Source organism: Bufo bufo, chromosome 4 (assembly GCF_905171765.1).
Source record: "Bufo bufo chromosome 4, aBufBuf1.1, whole genome shotgun sequence".
Taxonomy (NCBI): domain Eukaryota; kingdom Metazoa; phylum Chordata; class Amphibia; order Anura; family Bufonidae; genus Bufo; species Bufo bufo.
The window spans coordinates 344,470,141-344,476,481 of NC_053392.1; positions in this window are offsets into that span (position 1 = coordinate 344,470,141).

The window sequence follows — 6,341 nt, forward strand, 5'->3', positions numbered from 1 at the left end:
CGGCGGGAGGAGTGTGGGACTCCTGCCCAGGCCCCTGGAACTGCCGGTGGGATGCGCCCACCCAGTTCGCTCCCCTGGGCCTCTCTACCTTCTTCCGGGAGGTGTTGGAAAGGGGGGCCCCCTTTCGTGTCACATGACGCTGAGACCCAGGGGTGTCGAGCCGTCATGCCCAGCCTCTGGAACTGCTGTCGGTATGAGACGGCCAGGTTCGATCTCATAGCTGGTTCTCTCGCTCAAACCAACAAATTGTATCTTTCTACCTTCTCTTGCCGGCGGGAGGAGAGGGGGTCTCGTGCCCGGGCCCCGTGGGACTGCCGGGGGGGACAACCCCACCGGGTTTACTCTCCACGGTCGCCCGCTTCCGAATAGCAAGTCCCCCTTACCCTTTTGGCGGAGAAAGGGCCGGGGTGGGGGACTCCTGCCCGGGCCCCTGGAACTGCTGGCGGGATGCGCCCCTCGACTCCATCCCCTTGTCATGGTCCTCTCTCTCTCCAAGAAAAATGACAAAGTCCACACGCTTCTCTGTGCCGGCGGGAGGAGTGGGCGACTTCTACCCAGGCCCCTGGAACTGCTGGCGGGATGAGCCCCTCGACTCCATCCCCTTGTCATGGTTCTCTCTCTCTCTCTCTCTCCAAAGAAAATGACAAAGTCCACACGCTTCTCTGTGCCGGCGGGAGGAGTGGGCGACTCCTACCCAGGCCCCTGGAACTGCTGGTGGGATGTGACCACACAGTTCACCCCCCCCCCCCCTGGAGCCTCTCTACCTTCTTCTCTAGGAAGCCGAGACTTGAAGGGCTTGTAGAGAGGGGACTTGTGCTCAGAGCGCCGCGACACACAGCGTCGAACCCGGGCTAGAAGGGAGAGGGGACACGCTCGCCGTATGCCGGCACGGACTCCAAAGTCCGGCCGAGCGAGGGTCCCTACCCGCCGGGTCGCGACATGCCAAATCGATCTAGGGTGGGTGGAGGAGGTTCGCACAGACAACAGGATCCGAGGGTGGAGAAGACAGGGGGAGGAGTGGGGGACTCCTACCCAGGCCTCTGGAACTGCTGGTGGGACGTGAACACACTGTTCACCCCCCTGGAGCCTCTCTACCTTCTTCTCGGCCCCCCTTCGGGGCTAGGGAGCCGAGACTTGCAGGGATGGTAGAGGGGGACTTGGGCTCCAAGAGGAGACCTCCAGCTTGTCTGTACCACCTTCCCTCCGGGAATGGCAGAGGGGGGAAATCAGAAATTCTTACCCGCCTACGGTGCTCCTTTCCTGGGCAGACATTTTCAAAAATCCCCCCTGAACCTGTGGAAGTCTTGCCTCCCAGCCGACACCTCGGATGTCATGGAACTGATGGTGGGATCAAAACACCCTGCACACCCCCCAGGGTTTTTCTACCTTCTTCCGGGAGGTGTTGGAAAGGTGGGCCCCCTTTCGTGTCACATGCCGCTGAGACCCAGGGGTGTCGAGCCGTGCTGCCCAGGCTCTGGAACTGCTGTCGGTAAGAGACAGCCAGGTTTGATCTCATAGCTGGTTCTCTTTCTCAAAACGGCCAAACGGACATACTTATGGAAGTTCAGAACGGCGGGGCAAAATCGAAAAATGTTACCCGATTTGACTTCCATAACCCCTGGATACATTTTTCACAAAGTCCCCCTCATCCATGGAAGTTCAGCCCGGCGGCTTCCCTTGGAGCTAGGGATCCCAGACTTGCAGGGATGGCAGAAGGGGACTTGGGCTCCGAGAGGAGACCTCCAGCTTGTCTGTACCACCTTCCCTCCGGGAATGGCAGAGGGGGGAAATCAGAAATTCTTACCCGCCTACGGTGCTCCTTTCCTGGGCAGACATTTTCAAAAATCCCCCCTGAACCTGTGGAAGTCTTGCCTCCCAGCCGACACCTCGGATGTCATGGAACTGATGGTGGGATCAAAACACCCTGCACACCCCCCAGGGTTTTTCTACCTTCTTCCGGGAGGTGTTGGAAAGGGGGGCCCCCTTTCGTGTCACATGCCGCTGAGACCCAGGGGTGTCGAGCCGTGCTGCCCAGGCTCTGGAACTGCTGTCGGTAAGAGACAGCCAGGTTTGATCTCATAGCTGGTTCTCTTTCTCAAAACGGCCAAACGGACATACTTATGGAAGTTCAGAACGGCGGGGCAAAATCGAAAAATGTTACCCGATTTGACTTCCATAACCCCTGGATACATTTTTCACAAAGTCCCCCTCATCCATGGAAGTTCAGCCCGGCGGCTTCCCTTGGAGCTAGGGATCCCAGACTTGCAGGGATGGCAGAAGGGGACTTGGGCTCCGAGAGGAGACCTCCAGCTTGTCTGTACCACCTTCCCTCCGGGAATGGCAGAGGGGGGAAATCAGAAATTCTTACCCGCCTACGGTGCTCCTTTCCTGGGCAGACATTTTCAAAAATCCCCCCTGAACCTGTGGAAGTCTTGCCTCCCAGCCGACACCTCGGATGTCATGGAACTGATGGTGGGATCAAATAACCCTGTCCACCCCCCAGGGTCTCTCTACCTTCTTCCGGGAGGTGTTGGAAAGGGGGGCCCCCTTTCGTGTCACATGACGCTGAGACCCAGGGGTCTCGCGCCGTCATGCCCAGCCTCTGGAACTGCTGTCGGTAAGAGGCAGCCAGGTTTGATCTCATAGCTGGTTCTCTTTCTCAAAACGGCCAAACGGACATACTTATGGAAGTTCAGCCCGGCGGGGCAAAATCGGAAAATGTTACCCGATTTGACTTCCATAGCCCCCGGATACATTTTGCACAAAGTCCCCCTGAATCATGGAAGTTCAGCCCAGCGGCTTCCTTTCAAGGTAGGGATCCCAGACTTCCAGGGATGGTAGAAGGGGACTTGGGCTCCAAGAGGAGACCTCCAGCTTGTCTGTACCATCTTCCCTCCATGAATGGCAGAGGGGCAAAATCGGAAAATGTTACCCGATTTGACTTCCATAGCCCCTGGATACATTTTGCACAAAGTCCCCCTGAATCATGGAAGTTCAGCCCAGCGGCTTCCTTTCAAGGTAGGGATCCCAGACTTGCAGGGATGGTAGAAGGGGACTTGGGCTCCAAGAGGAGACCTCCAGCTTGTCTGTACCATCTTCCCTCCATGAATGGCAGAGGGGCAAAATCGGAAAATGTTACCCGATTTGACTTCCATAACCCCTGGATACATTTTTCACAAAGTCCCCCTCATCCATGGAAGTTCAGCCCGGCGGCTTCCCTTGGAGCTAGGGATCCCAGACTTGCAATGATGGTAGAAGGGGACTTGGGCTCCCAGAGGAGACCTCCAGCTTGTCTTTACCACCTTCACTCTGGGAATGGCAGAGGGGGGAAATCAGAAATTCTTACCCGCCTACGGTGCTCCTTTCCTGGGCAGACATTTCCAAAAATCCCCCCTGAACCTGTGGAAGTCTTGCCTCCCAGCCGACACCTCGGATGTCATGGAACTGATGGTGGGATCAAATCACCCTGTCCACCCCCCAGGGTCTCTCTACCTTCTTCCGGGAGGTGTTGGAAAGGGGGGCCCCCTTTCGTGTCACATGACGCTGAGACCCAGGGGTCTCGCGCCGTCATGCCCAGGCTCTGGAACTGCTGTCGGTAAGAGACAGCCAGGTTTGATCTCATAGCTGGTTCTCTTTCTCAAAACGGCCAAACGGACATACTTATGGAAGTTCAGCCCGGCGGGGCAAAATCGGAAAATGTTACCCGATTTGACTTCCATAGCCCCCGGATACATTTTGCACAAAGTCCCCCTGAATCATGGAAGTTCAGCCCAGCGGCCCCCTTTCAAGGTAGGGATCCCAGACTTGCAGGGATGGTAGAAGGGGACTTGGGCTCCAAGAGGAGACCTCCAGCTTGTCTGTACCATCTTCCCTCCATGAATGGCAGAGGGGCAAAATCGGAAAATGTTACCCGATTTGACTTCCATAGCCCCTGGATACATTTTGCACAAAGTCCCCCTGAATCATGGAAGTTCAGCCCAGAGCTTTTCTTTCAAGCTAGGGATCCAAGACTTGCAGGGATGGTAGAAGGGGACTTGGGCTCCCAGAGGAGACCTCCAGCTTGTCTGTACCACCTTCCCTCTGGGAATGGCAGAGGGGGGAAATCAGAAATTCTTACCCGCCTACGGTGCTCCTTTCCTGGGCAGACATTTCCAAAAATCCCCCCTGAACCTGTGGAAGTCTTGCCTCCCAGCCGACACCTCGGATGTCATGGAACTGATGGTGGGATCAAATCACCCTGTCCACCCCCCAGGGTCTCTCTACCTTCTTCCGGGAGGTGTTGGAAAGGGGGGCCCCCTTTCGTGTCACATGACGCTGAGACCCAGGGGTCTCGCGCCGTCATGCCCAGCCTCTGGAACTGCTGTCGGTAAGAGACAGCCAGGTTTGATCTCATAGCTGGTTCTCTTTCTCAAAACGGCCAAACGGACATACTTATGGAAGTTCAGCCCGGCGGGGCAAAATCGGAAAATGTTACCCGATTTGACTTCCATAGCCCCCGGATACATTTTGCACAAAGTCCCCCTGAATCATGGAAGTTCAGCCCAGCGGTCCCCTTTCAAGGTAGGGATCCCAGACTTGCAGGGATGGTAGAAGGGGACTTGGGCTCCAAGAGGAGACCTCCAGCTTGTCTGTACCATCTTCCCTCCATGAATGGCAGAGGGGCAAAATCGGAAAATGTTACCCGATTTGACTTCCATAACCCCCGGATACATTTTGCACAAAGTCCCCCTGAATCATGGAAGTTCAGCCCAGCGGTCCCCTTTCAAGGTAGGGATCCCAGACTTGCAGGGATGGTAGAAGGGGACTTGGGCTCCAAGAGGAGACCTCCAGCTTGTCTGTACCATCTTCCCTCCATGAATGGCAGAGGGGCAAAATCGGAAAATGTTACCCGATTTGACTTCCATAACCCCCGGATACATTTTTCACAAAGTCCCCCTGAATCATGGAAGTTCAGCCCAGAGCCCTTCTTTCAAGCTAGGGATCCAAGACTTGCAGGGATGGTAAAGGGGGACTTGGGCTCCAAGAGGAGACCTCCAGCTTGTTTGTATCATCTTCCCTCCATGAATGGCAGAGGGGCAAAATCTGAAAATGTTACCCGATTTGACTTCCATAACCCCCGGATACATTTTGCACAAAGTCCCCCTGAATCATGGAAGTTCAGCCCAGCGGCCCCCTTTCAAGGTAGGGATCCCAGACTTGCAGGGATGGTAGAAGGGGACTTGGGCTCCAAGAGGAGACCTCCAGCTTGTCTGTACCATCTTCCCTCCATGAATGGCAGAGGGGCAAAATCGGAAAATGTTACCCGATTTGACTTCCATAGCCCCTGGATACATTTTGCACAAAGTCCCCCTGAATCATGGAAGTTCAGCCCAGAGCTTTTCTTTCAAGCTAGGGATCCAAGACTTGCAGGGATGGTAGAAGGGGACTTGGGCTCCCAGAGGAGACCTCCAGCTTGTCTGTACCACCTTCCCTCTGGGAATGGCAGAGGGGGGAAATCAGAAATTCTTACCCGCCTACGGTGCTCCTTTCCTGGGCAGACATTTCCAAAAATCCCCCCTGAACCTGTGGAAGTCTTGCCTCCCAGCCGACACCTCGGATGTCATGGAACTGATGGTGGGATCAAATCACCCTGTCCACCCCCCAGGGTCTCTCTACCTTCTTCCGGGAGGTGTTGGAAAGGGGGGCCCCCTTTCGTGTCACATGACGCTGAGACCCAGGGGTCTCGCGCCGTCATGCCCAGCCTCTGGAACTGCTGTCGGTAAGAGACAGCCAGGTTTGATCTCATAGCTGGTTCTCTTTCTCAAAACGGCCAAACGGACATACTTATGGAAGTTCAGCCCGGCGGGGCAAAATCGGAAAATGTTACCCGATTTGACTTCCATAGCCCCTGGATACATTTTGCACAAAGTCCCCCTGAATCATGGAAGTTCAGCCCAGCGGCCCCCTTTCAAGGTAGGGATCCCAGACTTGCAGGGATGGTAGAAGGGGACTTGGGCTCCAAGAGGAGACCTCCAGCTTGTCTGTACCATCTTCCCTCCATGAATGGCAGAGGGGCAAAATCGGAAAATGTTACCCGATTTGACTTCCATAGCCCCTGGATACATTTTGCACAAAGTCCCCCTGAATCATGGAAGTTCAGCCCAGAGCTTTTCTTTCAAGCTAGGGATCCAAGACTTGCAGGGATGGTAGAAGGGGACTTGGGCTACAAGAGGAGACCGCCAGCTTGTCTGTACCATCTTCCCTCCATGGATGGCAGAGGGGCAAAATCGGAAAATGTTACCCGATTTGACTTCCATAGCCCCTGGATACATTTTGCACAAAGTCCCCCTGAATCATGGAAG